The sequence below is a fragment of the Triturus cristatus genome, chromosome 6 (assembly GCF_964204655.1).
Source record: "Triturus cristatus chromosome 6, aTriCri1.1, whole genome shotgun sequence".
Lineage (NCBI taxonomy): Eukaryota > Metazoa > Chordata > Amphibia > Caudata > Salamandridae > Triturus > Triturus cristatus.
Window position 1 is genome coordinate 1,924,757,333 of NC_140589.1, and position 22,162 is coordinate 1,924,779,494.

Sequence of the window (22,162 nt, forward strand, 5' to 3'; positions counted from 1 at the left end):
CCTGTCGCATCCTGCACCGGCTTCGCTGGGGGTTCCCCAAGGTTCAGCAGTCTCTCCCACACTCTTTAACCTGTTCATGGAGCCTCCATCGTAAATGCTCAAATCATCCAGCATTCACTATCACATGTATGCAGATGATACTCAACTATACCTGAAGATCGCCTCCCCTGAGGACATTCAGTCCCTCAACTCAGTTCTATTGGAACCACAAAGCTGGCTGACACGTAACCACCTGAAACTAAATGCTCTAAAAACAGAATTCCTCCTTATCTCTTCCGATAAGCAATCACCGGACATTGAACAATGGTTGAACCAGCTTACGGCTCTTAACTGCAGACCTCACCTCGTTGACTTGGCATCCTCGCTTGGTATCGTACTAGACAAGAGTTTGAACATGCAAAAACACATAAGTTCCCTCACCAAAGGAACTAACTTTCAACTCAACATCCTTAGGAAGCTCAAACTTTATCTCCCTGATAATGACCTATATGTTGCAGTGCAAGCATTGGTGATCGCAAAGCTGGACTATGGCAGTGCTACGTTGTGTGGCCTGCCCAGAGTGATAACGGCTCCCCTTATGGTGACCCTCAATGCTGCGGCCAGGCTTGTTACGGGCACAAATTCAACCACATCTCTCCGGACCTGCTAGCTCTGAAATGGCTCCCCTATGAAGCTCGGATACAGCTGAAAATTGCATGTATGATACACAAAGCCATCCACCTCAAGACCCCGATGTACCTCGCTCAGAAACTGGAGCTCTCATGTGGTTCAAGAGCCTCTAGAAGTGCCAGCACCCTATTACTCAAACCACAAACATTCAAGAAAGAATAGACCTATAATCGATCATTTTCAGGTGTGGCGCCAAGGATCTGGAACTCTCTGCCCCCCCGAAGTCAGGGTGATCCCTTTGTCTGCCCTCTTCAAATCAGAAGTTAAAGAGCTCTTGATGAAGAAATATCTGCATGTCTCCCTTCCCCACTTGACTCCCGGGCCATTTTGACGCTGCTCTGTGCCCTAGATGCTAGGTTCCTGAGAATGTTGGACATTCCAAGTCTATGTACCTGTCGATATGCTGATTATTTGTGTTTCCATGTACTCGTCCTACGGCATAATCTGTAAAGCGCTCTGATACCCTCTGTGGTCATGATTGCGCTATATAAAACTTTCAAAATAAATATCAGCACACTTCAAAACTCGTAAGTCACCCCTCTCACAGGCCTTATCAATCCTGAAGGCAGGGTGCACTGTTTTTGTGTGAGAGGGTGCTCCTGCATGAGCAGGGCCTCTCTGCAGCCTACGGAACCAATTCTCCCGGGCTATACATGGTATCACCAGACATATAGGTTAAGTGGCATTATAACCAATCGGTAAATGCTAACTTTGTAACTACCGTTTAGAAACATGTCGTGTTTGGTGTCAAACACCTTGGAATCATACCTCCACGCCAGTAACTGGCATGGGAGGTATGATTCCTCCCCTCAGAACCGAGGTTCTGGGGGTGCATAAGTCAACCGGTACCAACTCTCTATAGCCTCACAGCTCAAAATGAATGCTGCCAGCCACAGACACCGGGCTGCCCTCGGGCTGCTGACCGAAACTCGCAGAGGAGGAAGCCCAACAAAACAAAAGGTATCCTGTCACAGGGAGGTGTTACCACCTCCCAGACAGGAGTTTGTGTATTGGGGCTCGGTGGGGGCACTGTTGGTGCCAGAGAGACTGCACGTAGGCCACATTTGGTGTTCTCGTGCATAGTCCAGTTCAAACCAGTTCCGGGAGCACCCTGCTCCCACTCTGGCACGAAACTGGACAAAGGACATGGGTGTAGCTGCCCCTCTGTCCTGATCCTCCCAGAGGAGGGTCCCTAGAATCTGTCCTTCCCTCTCCCTTGGGTATAAAAGGGGATACTTGGCTACAGGACTTTGGATATTACCTGGACAAGATTCTGAAACTGAAGATTCTGAGGCAACCAGTAAGCTGACTTTCTGGACATCGCTGGACCTCCCGTGGGCTCGACTTCGTCTTCCCTCACCGTCCTCGACTGCTCCAAGTCCCAAATCCACTCAGGCTCCGTGCAGGACCCCATGGGACTTCAAAGACCTCCTCAGCATCTCCCTTGGAGTAAAGGAGTTACTCCCCTGCAGAAGCAGGCACCATAACGCATTTCTCCAGTCGCTGGCCCCTAGCTCCTGTGGACTCCGACGATGTCAGCAGCACCAGAGGAGGGTCACTGAAGGTCCTGAGGTTGTGCCTGCCCTCTCACAAAGTTTGAGGGCACCAACTGTCAAGGGGACCACATAACCTGCACCTCGGTGCACCATGTGTTATTGCAGCAGCCAAGGCTTGTTTACAAGCAACAAACTTGTGCTTCAGGCTAAGTGTAGCCCTGACCCCAGTGCATCTTTTCCTCGAAGGATTCCAGCATCCTTGCACTCTGTGCCCTGCCAGCTGGTCTCCTGTGAATCTGCCTGTGATCCCCTTGCGACTCCTGTGCCTCCGGCCTGTGGGTCCACTTGAGGGTCAATCTTGATTTCCGTGGGCTCCCCTGGTTGCTTCAGGCTTGCCCTGACTCTCCTTGCTTTGGTGAGTCTCCTGTGCCGAACCGAAACAGATCTGCATCTTCCTGTTATTTGCCGCTGTCAAGGCTTGTTTGGTGCTCCAGCCGGACACCGACCCCTCAGCACTCGAAATCCGACATGGAACAGCTCGCTTCCGGCTCCTGCTCGTGCAAGATGCCTCTGGGTCCTCGCAGCTGATGAGACAAGATCATCGTCAACCATCCTAAAGCACCCGACATGGGTGGGCATTCGTCTTCCGAGCCCCTGGTCACTCCTGAAGTCCCCTCTGCTTTCAGGTTCCACACATCACGAATCCCGGCTTGGGTTCTTCCGGACACTCTTCACCTTCACGGCAGTAGTTCATCTTCACGGTGCTCCATAGAAAATGACGGCGGTTTCCAGCGCCTTTTGACACCTATGCACCCGGCTCCTCTGGGTTAGGTAAAGTGGGTGCTTCTGTATCCATGGGTGGGTTGGCTCTAGAACCTCCTATGTTCCAAGGGAATTCCTCAAAGTCCTGCTAGAAGAGTCCATTTTCTTTAAAATTGCAACCGCGACTTTCCCTATTGAATTGCATAGTCCGCGGCTGTGTAGTCACACTGCACCTGTTCTCCGTGGGGTCCCTAACTACTTACCTTGGGTGGTTCTTTGGGGTCCTAGCAATTCTACACCTCTCAGACTAGGTCTGAGTCAGAGTCGTGGTTCTTATTCCACTTTCTTAGTATATGGTTTGGTCTCCCCCTGGAACCCACTGTGTATTGTGCTAGTTACGTTTGATTCTTTGCAACTGTATTATTTGAATTGTGTTCAATTGTGTTCTATCCTCGTGTCGAGGGTACTAGAGAGTGTTATTAATAAATACATATTTTTATAATGACTGTGTGGTTCCCTTTTCAGTCCAGCAACACTATAAGATTGTCTCTGGTAAAACAATCTGCTTTACATTCCTTCAAGACTTAGTGTGAAGGCTGCTCTCCATAGCTACCACTAGGATAGCTTTCAATAAAGGTTGTCTTTAACCTATCATCAATAAGGGTTGTTTGGACTGGTGCAAGGTGCCCACTTTAATTAGAGGACAGCATATACCAGGCCAATTTCTCACAATGCCCCACTCTCCCCACTTTCACTACACCATACCTTAGTTAGCTCAGACCTTACATCGGTCATCTACACTACTGTTCGTCGTCTACAAGGAAGGTTAAATTCCTCTATTTATTGTTATTATGGACTCTTGTCTCCTCCTCATGTAAGCTTTGTTTTCGCTGCTGGTTTAATTCTGTCTGGCGATTTACATATATATACCTTACTTATCTCCAAGAAGTGTCATCAACGTACCCTCATGTCTACTGTGCACGCCCTTTATGTAGTGTCACTGTGTCTTTATCTACACCTAATACAGCTCACGTCATGGATTCTATGCCAATTCTATGAAGCCCTCTAATGCCTTCAGATCAAGTCATGATGTGACCTTACAGCTAGAGCGGTCGACCTCGAAGTTGGGGAACCGGGTTCGAGTCTCGGCAACAACGCTCAACATCCTGTGATTCTGGGCAAATTACTTAATCTCCCTGTGCCTAAAACAAATGAATGAGTCCATCTGTAACGAAACTGGTGCTCATGTAAAGCACTCTGACACCTGATATCTTCCTGTCAAGTTAGAGCTATATTAATAAAAGCATTAAAAAACTATACAAAATAATTTTTTAAAAGTTGACGCAAACACTCCACGGAACCAAGGCGCTGACGCGTCCTGCCCCCGGGGAAGTCAGTGTGAGAAGTTGGCCTGATATATGCTGTCCACTAGTTCTAGTGGGCACCTTGAATCAGTCCAAACAACCCCTTATGGTGATAGGTTAAAGACAACCTTATGTGAAAGCTATCCTAGTGGTAGCTATGGAGAGCAGCCTTCAGTCTAAATCTTGAAGGAATGTAAAGCAGCTTGTTTTACCAGTCTATAATCTCTTGAATGATCAAATGAAAGGACAACCACACCAGGTATATATTCAAAATATATGTATTTAAGATAACACACACCCCTCTAGTCTCTTTATGAGTTGTTTACAAGTTAGTAAGCTACAATAATAGCACAAATACATGTTTGGGCCCTAGGGGCGTCCCAAACCATATACCAAAAAAGTGGTATTAGAACCAAGGCTGGAATAGGCACAAGGCCTATTGCCTCTAGAATCGCTAGGACCCCAAGGAACCGCCCAAAGCAGCAAAAAATACAACGTGATCATGGTGATTATGAATGGGGGAGGATCTTTACTTTCGCTAGAAAGTATGATGACATTTCAAATAAACTGCCACAAGCCCCTGAAGTGACCACTAAAAATCCAAGTGTTTCGTCTAGTTCTGCTTCCCTCTCTTCGATAGGGAGTGATTTAAGCGAGGGACCCAGCTCGAGTACGATTAACACAGAACCACCATCTGTTTCAAAGGTTCCGATTAGGGAACAAAAAGAAAAATCAACCAGAAGAACAAGGAGGGGTGGCAAAAAATACAAGGGCCGGTACAAAGGCAAGGATAGCAAATGGACAGACCAAATAGATGAGGAGAATGTGAGCCCTAATGTGGACAGTACTGATAAAGAAAATAAAACAAATACACTAAATGTGGTTAACTTATCCTTACGAGTTCTGAGTGAAGGAGAATTGTCAGTGTTGTGTAAAGGATTGAACTATTGTCCAACTGAGAAACCATGTCTAGAAAATGTACATGTTGATTTATACAAATTTGTTCGCAAGCTGCGATTAAAACAATTTTTTGATGAACATCCAAAAGTACGTGATGTGTCAGTTAATAATGCATGCAAATCTGATTTCACTATCTTTGACACATTTCCTTTACAAAAGGAATGCCAGTCATTTGGAGCATACCCGGATGTTACTGGAGATTGCAAAACTAATACTGACCCAAAATGCTTTTTTACATGGAGAACAGTGGTTCCTAGAACAACAATGGACTGCGATGGGCTCCAGATTTGCTCCATCTTATGCCAATTTATTTATGGGACTATATGAGGTGGAGCATGTCTGGGGCCCAAGAGCGCATCACTGGATTGAGAATATTCTATTCTATGTCCGGTATATAGATGATATACGGTTGATATGAACGGGTAGTGATGAGGATTTGCAAGAATATTGTCAATATCTCAGTGACAATAACTTCAATGTCAAACTGATATCTAACAGTTCTAAAACGGAGATCACATACTTGGACTTGCGACTATACACTTTGGGTGACAGCCTTCAGAGTGATATATTCAAGAAAACTACGGCATGCAACAGTGTGTTGCATGCGGATAGTTGCCATCCTAGTGCCACTATTATGGCCATTCCATTTGGCGAAATGGTGAGGGCACGACGTAACTGCAGCCAGGAAAACGATTATGAAAGAACATTGAGAGGCATTGAGGGAGACTTTAAGGCAAGAGGATATAACAACACTTGCCTTAAAAGAGCTTCAACCAAGGCTAAAGGATTACGCAGAAAAGATACTCTTGCAGACAGAGAGTCAAAAGCGAATAAGAAATATACAGATCAGGTGGCGTTTGTGACAGAATATAATATGTATAGTACACATATTTATAATATACTACGTAAGAATTGGCGTTTTCTGCAATCAAACACATTACCTGAAAATACTGTCTCTCTAAAACCCCAGGTTCTATACCGTAGGGGGAAGACTTTGAGAAATATGCTTTGCCCTAGTCATGTTACGGGACCAATCGCAGCATCAAAGATATGGCTACCAGACAAACCGGACGGTTTCTATGTCTGTGGCAGCTGCTGTATCTGCAGATTTGGGCAACACAAATGTTCTAGCTTTCAACATAATGGTTCTAAAAAATATAATATACTTTCTTTTATAAATTGTAATACCACCTATACAGTATATATATTGAAATGTGCATGTGATCGAATCTATGTTGGCAGTAGTATCAGATGTTTAAAGATCCGCATACAAGAACATGTCAGAGACATTAGAAACAAAAATGCTCAGTCTCCTGTTGCTTTACACATACGTGACGCGCACCCTGACAGACTACAGATCCCGTTCCATGTGATTGATCAAGTAAAGAACAGTTCTAGAGGTGGAGATAGGATGACCATGTTGAGACAAACTGAAGCGCTATGGATTTGCCGTTTGAGAGCGGTTACATTGGGTCTTAATCATAATAACGAATTTCATCACTTTCTATGAGACAGTCATCTATGTGTATTGTTATACCATCTGTATGGTACAACCTAGAAATGCGTTATTGCCCATTACATAGACAAATCGAGGAATTAGAACCTGGGTTGTCACGGAATTTGTTATAGTTTTTAATAGACTATGCGTTATTGTTCTCTTACAAAGAAGAGACCGGAATATGGTTATTGACTCAATATTGTTGGATAAGTCACAGTCATTGCACATAAACTTTCTCAATATATGTACGAATTATTTAATCCAATTATTTACTTACACACACAAAGATGGCGCCCAAATTTAGGGTCATGTGATCGCGTTCACTTTATATATCCATATTGGGTATAGTTCCTACAAGATTCTGTGCCAATCTCATGCCAAAAGTTATAAATTATATATAATGGCCAAATTAAATTATCTATAGACCCACGTGTATACGCCGCTATACCTAGGGTCGTGTTGACCGTCGATTAATGCTCTGACAAAAAAGATTTTATATCAATCCTATACTTTTTCGAAAGAGAAAAGAAAATACAGACGTCCGTTTAATATTGTTGAGAAGCCGTAATGAGGGTATATAATAATCTTGGCAATCGTATACAATGCTCAAACTGTGTATTTACCTGTGTTAAGATGGCGCCCATGAATACACATTTATTTAATGCCCAAATTGCTTGCTTACCCGTGTTAAGATGGCGCCGAGGGTCGTGTGACTGCCGATTAATGTTCTGACAAAAAAGATTTTATATTAATCCCATACTTTTTTGAAAGAGAAAAGAAAATATAGACGTCTGTTTAATATTGTTAAGAAGCCGCAATGAGGGCATATAATAATCTTGGCAATCGCATACAATGCTCAAACTGTGTATTTACTTTTGTTAAGATGGCGCCTATGAATACGCATTTATGCAATGTCCAAATTGCTTGTTTACCCGTGCTAAGATGGCGCCCACGCATACGCGTTCAGCCATGTGATTACGATATTATTTGGATGGATCACAGGTGCGAGTACTTGTGAGAGAGGAGAATTCAAGTACGGCATGGACATGGAGGAGGCAACATAGCAATGTAATGTGATCCTTTTTTCTTCTGTTCCCCTGTGCACCGCGTCTCCCCCTCGTCCCCCATTTCCCGCCGACGCGTCCCGTAGCTCTGCCCCCTCGCACCCCATTGGCCGCCCCGCTCCCACCTCCCAGCTGCTCCACCCTCCCTCTCCCACTCATATGGAGGCCGCGCAGCGGCTGCGCAGCGCGCCTAAGGCAAGCCCGTCTGCGCCCGTCCGCGCCTGGCCCACGCCCAGCGCCAGACCCCCTGGCCCCCGCAGATGCCAGCCCACCCGCCAGACCTACAACGCCGCCACTCTCATCGCACTCAACACCGGCTGCTGCAGAGCCACCCCAAGACGCACCCTTCACCTGCCAATCCTGCAAGTTCTCCTGCATCTGGACCCGTACCGCACCCTCCAAGCCAAGCACCAGCAGCAACCACCTGAGGCCCTGTACTTCTCTATTGCTTGCTCCCCGTCTGTATCTTTCACAGGTGTTCTTATTTACAGACCACCTGGACTGAGATCTAATTTTAGTTGTGAGCTGCTTAGAATTTTGGAACCTTACTTTGGTAAGTCTCATTTGACCATTCTTGGAGATCTAAATTTTCACTTGGATGATTTGGGTTCCAATGATACACTTTCCCTGGTTGACTCGCTGGACGCGTGTGGCTTTAGTCAATTGGTAAGCAGTCCTACTCATCGAGCGGGACATATTTTAGATGGGGTGTTCTCCAACGACCCGAGGCTATCAGTCGGTCTCCGCTTACGGCTGATTTGGTCCGACCATCTGGCTGTGCCCTTGGAACTAGCAGTTCCCCTCGTAGGGGCGTCTAAACTGAGCTTTACCAATAGAGTTCCTAAAAGGTGCTACAAGAATATTACTAACGAATCCCTTATTCCTTTCATAGCGGCTATCTCACACTCCTCTACCAAGGAAGCTCGTGAGGCTGCACAAGAGCTCGCTAATTCCATCTCTAGAGCGGTTGATGTGTTAGCCCCCACCTCCGTTCGGTATGCAGCAAGACGTAAACCTTCTGCTCCGTGGTTCTCTGAGCCACTGAGGCTTTTGAGTCAGGGAGTTAGGAGACAGGAAAGGAAATGGCGGAAATTCTGGAACCCCAGGGAAAGAGAGGCATATAAACATCTACTGCGAGATTATAAGGCCAGGGTGATAAAGGAAAAGCAGGAGTTTTTCTCTAATCTTACTTCATCCCTTTCGTCATCTAAGGAACTTTTTAAGATCGTGGATTCCCTCTGCTCCCTTCAAGTACCTGAGCCGGTGGTAGGGTCACAAGAGCTTTGTAATAAAATCTCGGAGTTCTTCCACAATAAAATCGAGGACATCTACCATGCCCTGGAAACACAGAGGAGCACTCCGGGAATCCATCCTTCCTCGGCCTTGGAAAAAATGGTGTCATTTTCCTCCGCTGTCCCTTGAGGAGCTTGTGCTTTTGTTGGAAAAAACAAAATCAGCCTCTCCTCTGGACCCTTGTCCCCTGAAAGTGTTGAAATCATGTCAGGACACGTTACTACCTCCTTTGTTGGAGGTTATGAACGATGCCATGGCACAGGGGACCTTTCCAGTTATCTGGAAAAAGGCGACAGTGAGGCCCTTGCTTAAGAAACCCACCCTGGACCCAGAAATACTGAAAAACTTCCGTCCGATATCTTTGCTGCCTGCTCCAGCTAAAATGCTCGAATCCCACCTGAACTTGCATCTGTCGGCCTTTTTGGACTCCTCTGGCTATCTGGACAATTCCCAACAAGGTTTCAGAAAATTCCATAGCACTGAGTCGGCACTGACTATGGTGGTGAATAACATCCGACTGAAGGTGGATCAAGGTCAGATCACACTTCTGGTCCTACTGGATCTTACGGCAGCTTTTGATACCCTGTCTCCCTCAACTTTAACATCTCGTTTGAGGGAGTTAGGAGTAGCAGGCCCGGCCCTGAGCCTTCTGTCCTCTTTTTTAGAGCTAAGAGAGCAGAGGGTCAAGCTTGGAGAGTTCCTCTCCCCTGCTAAATCCCTGCAATGTGGGGTCCCACAGGGGTCGGCCTTGAGGCCGACCCTGTTTAACATCTATGTGGCCCCACTTGCTAGGCTTGTGAAATCTCAGGGGATGGAGGTGGTGTCATACACCGATGATACACAAATTATGGTGTCCTTAACTCATTCGGCCTGCACCTCCGCTCTCAACTTCAGGAACTGCATGCAAGCAGTCGCAAAATGGATGACTCAAAATTCCCTGAAGTTGAACGGCGAAAAAACAGAGGTGCTGATTTTTGGTAATAATCAGGATATCTGGTCAAATGAATGGTGGCCCCCATCTTTGGGAACTTGCCCTATGCCATCTTGTTCGGCTAGGAATCTCGGCGTTATATTTGACACCTCACTGAATATGACTCTACAGGTTAATAGAACGGTGGCCACCTGTTGGGGGGTTATCAAGATTCTGAGGAGAATTGTTCACTATCTCTCCCCTCAGGCTCGTAAGCAGACGGTAGTTGCTCTAGTGTGTTCAAGATTGGACTACTGTAATGCTTTGTATGCTGAGATCAACAAGGGTCTCATCTCTCACCTCCAGGTGGTACAGAATGCCGCACCAAGATTTGTTATCGCTGCACCCTTTCGGTCCTCGGCTACGTTAGCCAGAAAAAGTTTGCACTGGCTTCCTATCCAGCAGAGGATTTCTTTTAAACTCTTGTGTTTAGTGTTTGGAGCCCTATTCTCCGGATCCTCTAATGCACTAGGTTCTTTGCTAACCCTCTATACTCCGAGTAGGAGCTTGCGTTCCTCTGAGAAGAATCTTTTGGTAGTTCCTCGGGTAAAGAAAGTCAGATGGGGTGGCAGAGCTTTCTCCAACTTGGCTCCCCGTTTATGGAATACTCTTCCCGCAGAAATTAAGGCCCAACCGTCACTAGCCCAGTTTAAAAAAGCGCTTAAAACATGGTGTTTTATCAAGGCCTACCAGTAAGCAAGCTTATTGTACTTATCTAGCTTTTGGTTAGGCGCCTTGATGCCCATTGGGCTGAGTTGCGCTTTATAAATCTGTTTTCATTCATTCATTCAAGTGCATCCTGCTCAACACCCGCTCCGTCCACAGACACGACGTGGAACTCTGGAACCTGCTCGACACCACATCCCCAGACGTCGCCTTCCTCACGGAAACTTGGATGAACGCCTCCTCAGCGCCTGACATCGCCATCGCCATCGCCATCCCGGACGGATACAAGATCACCCAGAGGGACCGCGCCAACCAGACAGGAGGAGGCATCGCAATCGTCCACAAAAACACCATCCGCATCACGACCAACTCCGACGACACCCTCACAGCCGCCGAACATCTTCATTTCCAGATTCACACCGACCCCAAGACCACACTCAGAGGCACCCTCATCTACAGACCCCCACGACCCCGCACACAATTCAGCGAAGACATCGCAGACTTCATCAGCCCACACGCCCTCCCCTCCGCTGACTACATCCTCCTAGGGGACCTCAACTTCCACCTGGAGAACAACAGCGACAACAACACCACCACCCTGCTAGACAACCTCGCCAACCTCTGACTCAAGCAACTGGTAAACACCCCCACCCATTACGCCGGACGCACGCTTGACCCAGTCTTCTCCTCCAGCAAGCACATCTCCTTCAGCCACTCCACCGGACTCCACTGGACAGACCACAGCTGCGTCCACTTCAGCTTCAGAAGAACCACAACTCACCAGCAACAGGTTCCCCGCAGGAGCTGGAACAAGGTAACCACGACCAGCTCTCCACAGCACTGAGACAGAACCCTCCCACCAACTCAACGGACCCCAACCAAGCAGCCAACAACCTCACACAGTGGATCACCAACTGCGCTGACGACCTTGCACCCCTGAAAAACCATCCCAACAGGCCCAAAAGCAATACAGCCCCCTGGTTCAACGACGACCTCAAGAACTCCAAGAAGAACTGCCGCACCCTCGAGAAAGCCTGGCGAAAAAACTCGACAACAGACAACATGAACGCCCTCAAGCACGCCTCCCGCAAACACCACCAGCTGATCCACACCACCAAGAGGACAGCATTCAAGGAGCGACTAGACAACAATGCACACAACAGCAAGGAACTCTTCAGCATCGTCAAAGAGCTCTCCAACCCCAGCGCCGGAAATAACGACATCACTCCCTCACAAGACCTCTGCGACTCACTCGCCTCATTCTTTCACCGCAAGATAGCCGACATACACAACAGCTTCGACGCACAGACCACGCACCCAACCACCGAACCGTCGCCCCCCACCACCACCCTCCGCGCCTGGACCCCGGTCAGCACCAAAGATACCATCCACACGATGAACACCATCCACTCTGGATCACCAACCGACCCATGCCCCCACCACGTCTTCAACAAGGACGACTCTGTCATCGCACCCCAACTCCGGGACATCATCAACTGCTCCTTCAACACCGCCACCGCCACCAGCGGAGAGCTGGAAGCATGCCGAACTCAGCGCCCTCCTGAAGAAACCATCAGTAGACTCCACCGACCTCAAGAACTACCGCCCCATCTCGCTCCTCCCGTTTCCTGCCAAGTCATCGAGAAGTCCGTCAACAGACAGCTTGCCGCCTTCCTCGAGACGAACGGATCCCTCGACCACTCGCAATCCGGATTCCGAGCCAACCACAGCACTGAGACCGCCCTCATCTCAGCCACTGACGACATCCGAGCCCTGCTCGACAACGGGGAAACAGCGGCCCTCATCCTCCTAGACCTCTCCGCAGCATTCGACACTGTCTGCCACCGCACCCTACTGCAGCGCCTCAGCAACATCGGAATCCAAGAGAAGGCTCTAGAGTGGATCATCTCATTCCTCGCCGGAAGAACCCAGAAAGTCCGCCTCCCCCCGTTCAGATCCGAGGCCACCGGAGTCATCTGCGGCATACCACAAGGATCATCACTCAGCCCCCCCTCTTCAACGTCTACATGAGCCCCCTCGCAGCAATCGCACGCCAACACAACCTCACCATCATCTCCTACGCCGACGACACCCAGCTGATCCTCTCCCTCACCAACGACCCAGCCACCGCCAGAACCAACCTTCACGAAGGGATGAAAGACGTAGCCAAGTGGATGACGAACAGCCGCCTGAAACTGAACTCAGACAAGACGGAAGTCCTCATCCTTGGACCATCTCCCTCAGCTCGGGATGACTCCTGGTGGCCCTCTGCCCTGGGCAGCGCACCCAAACCAACGGACCACGCACGCAACCTGGGCTTCATCCTGGACTCCTCCCTTTCAATGACCAGACAAGTCAACGCCGTCTCATCATCATGCTTCAACATCCTACGCATGCTCCGAAAGATCTTCCGATGGATCCCCACCGAAACCAGGAAGACGGTCACCCAGGCACTCATCACCAGCCGTTTGGACTACGGTAACACCCTCTACACCGGAACCACAGCCAAACTACAGAAAAGACTCCAACGCATCCAGAACGCTTCCGCACGACTCATCCTGGACATCCCCCGTCTCAGCCACATCTCCGGACACCTGAAAGACCTGCACTGGCTCCCCGTCAGCAAGAGAATCACGTTCCGACTCCTCACCCACGCACACAAAGCCCTCCACGACCTGGGCCCCAGGTACCTCAACAACCGCCTGACCTTCTACACTCCCACCCGCCAGCTACGATCGTCCAGCCACGCCCTCGCCGCCGTTCCACGCATTCGAAGAGCCACCATGGGAGGAAGATCCTTCTCCTACCTGGCAGCCAAGACATTGAACTCCCTCCCCATCCACCTCCGTCTTACCCAAGACCACCTCTCCTTCAGGAAGCATCTCAAGACCTGGCTGTTCGAGCAGTAGTGGTCCCCCCCTTGCCCAGCACCTTGAGACCCTCCGGGTGAGTAGCGCGCTTTACAAATAGATTGATTGATTGAGTTTTACTACCCCTTCGCTAAGGAATAGATAACGCGAGTCACGCACCATAAACATTGTATTTAAGACGCCTATGTAACTATTTGTTACATTTACTTTGACATTTCATTAGGTGCTTCAGGGAAAGTGTGTTATCCTGTGGTATTTTATAATATGGTGTGAGAAGTTAAAAAAATGTGTTGGTTTGGACACGCAAAAAATATGGTGATTAGGATAAGTTTTTATGAAAGTAGCGTTTGCTCGATCTTGTCTTTTTAAATTTGACAAGATGTGCTTCTATGTAGCATTACTCTAGGTATTATGATTTGTAGATTTATAGTTACGAGATGCATTTTGGTTGTATCTCGTGCGCTAGTGAGTAGAAGTCGATTCAAGCCCTGACATGGTAAATGTATGATGGTCTGTCAGGCGTTAGCATTCCTGTTGTTATATAAACGGGATGATATACGAGTTCATTTGGGTGATAATACTGAGGTCAGTGGCCCCTGAAAATGGCACGTTGTCTGTGACACAATTTGTGACATTATTCGAGGTTAAAAAGCGAGTGAATCCAATTGAGCAAGTCACATTCTATTGATATTAATAAACTTCGAAAGCTTTGTTAAATTAAATTATGCGTTCTCGTATTACACTTTTGAATTTCTGCTACTGAATGAGATTGAATATAGGACTCGGATAGATGACAATTAGGTCATAATTTCATGTACTTTACAGATTTACACCAGAGAAGAATTCATGTTTCTTACATAAAAAGTGAAGTCCGCATTGTAAACATTTACTGACCGCACAGATACTTATGCAAATAACCACGCTCGATTCTAGTAGTAAGTGTTTTTATATTATTTATTTATGTGAGAAACAGGCTATTATACCTAGTCCCAGTTGTGAAACCAAAATATGCACACACTAATGAATAATGAGTAGTAATCCATGCACTTTTCAATGTATTATTGTTCTAATTTTATTGAATAAATACTATAGTTTGTGTTTAATACATTGTATACTATGATATCTTTTTGTCAATACAATGAATGTTTTGCGGTTGTATGTGTGTATATAATATGAATATGCGTTGAACCAAAGCCTAAGAGCTGAGACACAATTGTTTTTGTTTATAGACATACAGAATTCACTTGTGGTGCTGTCGACATTGGTCTGGCACTATACTCACTACCAAAAAAGACAGCACGCTGATGAGGTATGAATAACAGTATTGGAATGACTTACTATTATAAACAATATCTTTATTTAAATTAGAGCAAGGAGTGATTCAATGTGTGATCTATGAATATACTTACTGACTATGAGACAGCCATACTGAATTAGGTATCTTAAGTTGTGAATACACTGACTACAGAGTGAAAATAGTTATTGTAATACTTTAAAGCACTACAGAGTAGAGGTGTTCCTTCCTTAATAAATTAAAACTGTGAAATTTCAGGCACTATATAAAGTAGCTTCCCAGTCTGCTAAGCATGCAATGAGAATATTTTCCATTCACAAATATGAACTGTGTCATTGACAGAGTATTGTGACATATAAAGTGACATAAATTGTTACTCAGGTGGTACATAGAGGTCCACGATAATGTTTTAGCATATAAATATTGTACATAAGAATTGTAAATAAAGATTTGTGAATAGTGTTTTTGTAAATTGCTTTTTAGCCCTGAAGAAGTCCCAAGAGGGATGAAACGCGTTGGCAAAGCAATCATTTGTTGATGTTAAAGGAAGATAATGGAATTTCAATAAAGAATCTTACGTCGTTCATAGATAGATGCATGCATGGGAAGCCTAATAATTGTGTTTTTTGTAATTTTTCCATCACAATAAGCCACACTGCATTGGGATAGAGGTAATATACATCGCTCGGGTGCAGGATCAGTGTGTAGTCTGGTAACGGTGGTTTTTAACCACCAGATTGGGGTGTATGTGGGTCACACCCCAGATCTCACTGCACCGAGGCTCAATATTAATACAATAGGCTGATTTATTGGTGACGTCTGGTGCTTGGTCCTCTAAATGCTCTGACCCTGTCTTTTGGTTAATATAGTAAGTCTTGAAGGAATGTAAAGGAGGTTGTTTTACCAGTCTATAATCTCTTGAATGATCAAATGAAAGGACAACCACACCAGGTATATATTCAAAATATATGTATTTAAGATCAAACACACCCCTCTAGTCTCTTTATGAGGCTAGAGTTCGAAGTACTTTGTTTACAAGTTAGTAAGCTTCAATAATAGCACAAATACATGTTTGGGCCCTAGGGGCGTACCAAACCATATACCAAAAAAGTGGTATAAGAACCACGGCTGGAATAGGCACAAGGCCTATTGCCTCTAGAATCGCTAGGACCCCAAGGAACCGCCCAAGGTAGTGATACAAGGGACCCACCGGAGCTGTATGCAGTGTGGAAACACAAACGCGGGATCATATTATCTTCTATGGGCAATGTCGCGGTTGGAAATTTAAAGATTAGGGACACTTCTAATCGAGTCAGGACCAAACCCTTTTGGACTTAAGCAGTTCTAGGGCTAGCACACACGAGAGCACCGGAGTACTCGAGTTACCTCACCCAGGGAAGCCGGGTGCATAGGTGTCTTTTGGTGTCGGGTCGCATCGTCGATTTCAATGGAAGCCTGCAAGGAACTGCTGCTGCCGTAAAGAGGAGAAGTGTCCGAAGAGATCCAAGCCTGGATCTAGGATGTAAGGAACCTGAAAGCAGAGGGGACAGAGCCTGGGTCAGTAGCCAGTGACCGAGGGCAGGATGGACCAATGCCCACAGATGTCGGGTGCTTCAGGTGAGTTGATGGGTGTCTTGACTCTTTAGCCACGAGGTCTAGGAGGCGTCGATGAAGTCCACGAGCCAAATTCGAGCTGTCCCACAAAGTCTGTCGAGTGCTGCAGTATCGGGGACCAGAATGGACCCAACAAGCCTTGGCAACGGCAAGTCACAGGAATGCAGATAAAGGACTGCGGTGCAGACCAGCAAGGTCTGAGAGACTCACCCAGCAAGGGTAAGTCAGGGCACGCATGGAGCAACCAGGAAAGCCCAAGAAGAAGAGGAGTTGCCTTCGTGGGGACCTGCTAGCCAACGGGCTAGTGATCACGAAGGAGCCTCCAGTGGTCGCACTTGAAAACTTATGGTGTGGAGGCCCACAATCTTCGGTCCAGGAGATGCTCAAGGCTGGGGCTACTCGAAGCCCAAAGCACAACTTTGAGGAGGACCAGGAAGATAGTGTTGCTGCAAAAGTTCACGGTGTCCAGGGGTGACGGTTCCATGTCACCCACGATAGCCACGGGCCTCAGCTTTGCTGTGGACTCAGGGTAGCCTTGGGGAAGTATGGAAATCCACCTCTGGTGATGGAAAGACTTCGTTGTCCGGCGGGAGCTTCAGTGATGCAGACCGGTCAGTTGCTTCTTTGGTGCCTGCCAAGCAGGGGAGTCACTCCTTGACCCCAAGGGAGATTTTTTTCCATCTTCTAGTCGTGATAGAAAGTCGAAGGTCCAGGATATATGTTGCAGAGTTTCGTCCAGGGTAATCTAAAGTCCTAGGGACTGGGTTCCTATACTTATACTAAGTTTAGGGGATGGACTAACTCTAAGGCCCCACCTATGGGTGGGCAGGAAAGAGGGGTGGTTACACCCACTTCCTTTGTCCAGTTTCACGGAAGAGCAGGGGCAGGTAGCCCCTGCAACCGGTTTGAACTGGACTATGCACAGGGACACCAAATGTGCCCCCAGTGCAGGACTTCAAGCACCAGAGAGTGCTCCCGCCCAGCCCCAATACACATCAGCCTGTCTTGGGAGGTGGCGACACCTCCCCTCGACAGGAAACCTATTGTCCAGGCCTCCCCTGCTGGAGTTTCGGTCAGCAGCAGGAGGCCAGACCTGTGTCTGTGGCAGAGGCATCCATTTTGTGATGCCAGGGCTCAGGAAAGTCTTACCGGGTTTAGACAGTGTGAACATGTCTCTCCCTCTAGAAGGGTGGAATGCTACTCCCGCCGCCAGGACTGTCGGGGGGGTAGTATTCCAAGATGTTTGACACCAAACACAACATGTTTTAATGCAGCCATTCCAAAGTTAGTATTCACCGCGAGGTTATAATGCACTTAAGAGTATATGGTATGGCTGTATCACAGAACAGACATAAGGAAGTATTTCCGAAAGCTGCAGAGGGGCTCAGCTCATGCTTGGGCATCCTCTCACATAAAACCAAGCACTCTGCCTTCAGGATTGTCAAGGCCTGCCATAGGAGTGGCTTAAAGGTATATATCTGTCTGTATAAGTTAGTGATATAGATAGCCTATACCACTAAAAGGGGTGCAAGAACACCCTTACCCAGGCTGCAGGGGTCAGGGAAAATGTGAAAGAGAACTTCTCCACCGATCATATCAAGAGTATCATATCAAATTTAAAATTAACACGAGCAGCAGGTCCGGACAATTTACCAGCAGTTGTTATAAAAACGAACTCTGAGTGGTGGGCCGAGTTCTTTTCAAAGATGTTTCTGAAGATATTGATTACAGGAATTTTCCCAGATAGCTGGAAAGGGGCGATAATTAGGCCAATACATAAAAAAGGTGATGTAAAAGATCCCAAAAATTATCGCTTGATAAACCTCCTGGATATAGGCGAAAAAGTATTCTCCAAAGTAATCCTAGGTATGCTAAAGGATTGGGCATATGATAATCAGATAGTACCCCCAGAACAGGGAGGATTTAGAGAAGGACATTCGACGGTGGATCACTGTTTTGCTCTCTGGGCAATAGCGCGGAAGTCGATAGAACAGAGGGGTAATTTATTCTGCTGCTTTGTGGACTTCCGCGCGGCTTTTGACCTTGTGGACAGAGAGCAGTTATGGACAACCCTGATAGGATATAAAATAAAGGATGATCTTTTAGCACTGATCCAAGCCCTACACATTGAAAACTGGGCACAGATAATTTTGGATAAGGATGGAGGTCTGTCAGGGAGGATACAAATTGGAAATGGATTGAGGCAGGGGTGTGTACTTGCCCCCCTACTTTTTTCCCTGTTCATAGCAGATCTACCTCAAAAATTAAGAGAGGTTAGAGGGGCTAGCCCGAAACTGGGAGGGAATCATGTACCCTGTTTACTATATGCAGACGACCTGGTGATTATGGACCAGACGGAGATAGGTCTCCAGAGAAAATTAAATAGGTTTAAAGACTACTGTGTGAATAAAAAACTAGTAGTGAATATGGAGAAGACAAAAATGTTATGCTTCGGAAAGAATAAAACAAAGTTTCAATGGAATCTTGGTATAGAACGCCTCGAGAGAGTTACGGAGTATAGATATCTAGGTATATGGTTTACGAGTAATCTAAAATGGAATACTCATCTGGAAGCGCTAAAAATACGGGCAGCGGCGTCTGTGAAGGGCCTAAAAAGATTTAATAGCGTATATGGGGAGATGTCGGATAGGCCGGTTATAAAGGCCTATATAGCAATGGTTCCGCCACAATTCCTGTACGGGATAGAAGTACTATATTTAAGCGGAAAATCCAGCTGGGATAAAGAAGAGGGAAATATCTTTAAAAGTTTGTTCTCGCTGCCAAAATCATCAATGGTACAAGCAGCAAGGCTTGAGTTGGGAATCACCTCATGGGCCATAACAGCCTGTATGGCACTAATACGCTTCTGGCAGCGCTTAGGGGCAGAGGAGTCTCATAAAGTGTCCCAGTGGTGTAAAGCAGAAATTGCCACGAGTGAGCTGTCCTGGGCAAAAGAGGCAAAATCTGTAATAAAGGAAGCGTATGGAATATTAGGTTTAATGCTGGATCCGCAGTTAGGTCACCCTCGAATAGATAAGAAAGAACTCAGGTCATTGGGTTTTGATACGTCATGTATACATGACCGGGAGTATCTCTCACGAAAAATTTCAGTATCACATATGATTTTGGCTTGGGAAAAGGATAAACATTACCCTTATATAGATAGGTTACCAAGTCACTATTTACGACGAGAGGTGCTAAGAGTGCGAATGGGGATAAACCCCTGTTATATGAATAATAGGGTGACAAATCTCATGATAGATCTTAGGGGGAAATGCACTTGCACTTTGGGGACCCCCTGTGATATTCTACACATTTTACTGGATTGTATGAAATTTTTAGATTTACGAAAGGAGATTCTACGCCCAATATTCATAAAATACAGAATAATGAGTAGGACGCAAGCTGTTGAACTTTTAATGGAAATGAGGAATTTAGACATAGCTTGCGCCATGGGGAAATTTATGTGTAAGGTCAAAACGATTCTTAAGGGCTTAGAGTAACCTTTGTATGGATACTTAAACGTTGTTATGAGATGGCACAACGAAAAGACATCAGTCCTGCAATTGATCTATCGGAAATACTGGATGTAAAGGTACAAACGCAGGAATCACCTGGTTTTATTAATTTTAGAATATTTTATAGGATATGGATTATTTTAGCTATGATGAATATGTGATATATTTTATATATGTATTTTAATAGATGAAACAGATGTAATGTACACTTTTATGGTTGTAACAAACTAAATAAAGTTAAATTGACTGACTGACTGGGTGCAAGAACACCCTTACCCAGGCTGCAGTAGCAGACCTGTGGTGCCATTTTGATGTGATTCCCAGGGGTGGCATAATACATGCTGCAGCCCCTGGTAGGCCTCTGAGGTACCTATGCCCTAGGTACATAGTATACCATATACTAGGGGCTTATAAGGCACGCCAGAATCCAATTAGATATGTACCTAATGTACATGGAAACCATTTTAGAGAGGAAGCAGCTAGGCTGTGGTCCTGATTAGCAGGGCCACAGCCAGACTAAGGTCGAAAAACAGTGAAACACCAGCAAAAAGTGGGGGTACCTATGTGAAGCAGATCCTACTCTCCTACAGCCAGAGTCCGCCATGAGCTGTGCATGTCAACCCCACTCCACCAAGCGCTCAGGGCCGCAGCCTGCAACCTCTGAGAGCTACAAAAACCCACCTTCTAGCACTATATTGAGACTGTAGCCACACACACACTAAGAAAGGCGGCAGAAGAAGGGGACGGGGCCCGCGGATGGAGAGTCAGCCCCACAGGTGAGGTGACCAGGCGTCCCGGATTTGCCCGGACAGTCCCGGCTTTTAACTAGCTGTCCTGGCAGATTTTTGCAATTTTGGCTCATGTTCCGCTTTTTAGGTCTCGCCTGGCGTAAAACTGCGCAGACATGCGCAGTCTCGCTGGCAAGATTTAATGTTTTAGGGTAGATTTCTCTAGTGGGCTTTAAGCCCCGCCCCTCGTTTCCATTGGCTGGCATCACCGTTTATGCTAAACGGTGGCCAGCCATTGGAAAAGAGCGTCTAGTGACGTACACTTTTCTCTTTTAGAGCCGTCCCAGTTGGACTGGCTGCCCCGACTTACTGCTGGCGTAAAAGTTTTTTTTATCTTTATGGCGCCAAACACATGGCCCCATAAAGATAAGAAACCAGTCATGTGAGGCAGTCCAACTGGGACGGCTCGCGAGCCAGTCCAACTGGGACGGCTCTAAAAGAGAAAAAAAAGCGGGAGGCAAAAAGGGAAACATAAACGTAACTACCCTACCTAAATGTATGATCGTATTGAGTGAGGCTACATCAACCAGGCGCTTTGGTATCATTTGCCCGAAAGCTGCACCATACATTGACACACCACAAATATATATGTGTATATCTATTCTCCGAAGCGCTACAACTCCAAAACTCACAGAGTTCTCGGCTGCCCGTCGTCCTCCATGACTTCTCTTTGACAGGTGAGCGCGTCTCTCAAATGAGAGAACGAGCCCAGAGTAGAAAGCTCCCAGACCTCTAAGCCAAGGCTGCAGGCTCTGCAGACTCAGGAGCCGCAGTCAGAAGAAAACAAAATGGCGGCCGGCATCCAGTCAGGAAGCCGCTTACAGCGCAGACTCGTAGCATCCGCGTCTGTTACGGAAGCAATTCGCATCCATAGATACCAAAGAAAGGCAAGCAAGACACTGTGTAATGCGAGGTACCGGCAGAAACTCAGATAGTTAGCTGTCTTCAACAGGAAAACCAGAATGAGCAGTGATGGATATTAACATGCTTATGTTAGTAAGAAGATTTATACAGATCAGTTGAAGTAACGCAACATATTTATAAACAATTTTGATTTGAAGAGAATTTGGAAAGTCTCATGATTTAAAGATAATTTGCAAAGTCTCTTGTTTAATAAAGACAAACTTTTTTGTAGGCTCCGCCCCTTGTCCCTCCTCCTGAAACCTCTTACAACCGTTTCGGTTTGGGGTGATTGGAAGGTGTGCTGAGGCTGTCCCATCTGAGCCCCGACCCCTCCCCATGCCGCACTTCTGACGGCACTGTGGAATGGCAGGGGTGGGACCACCTAACCCCTAGATGCCAGACACAGACTGGCGAGTTATTTTCATCCCGAAGT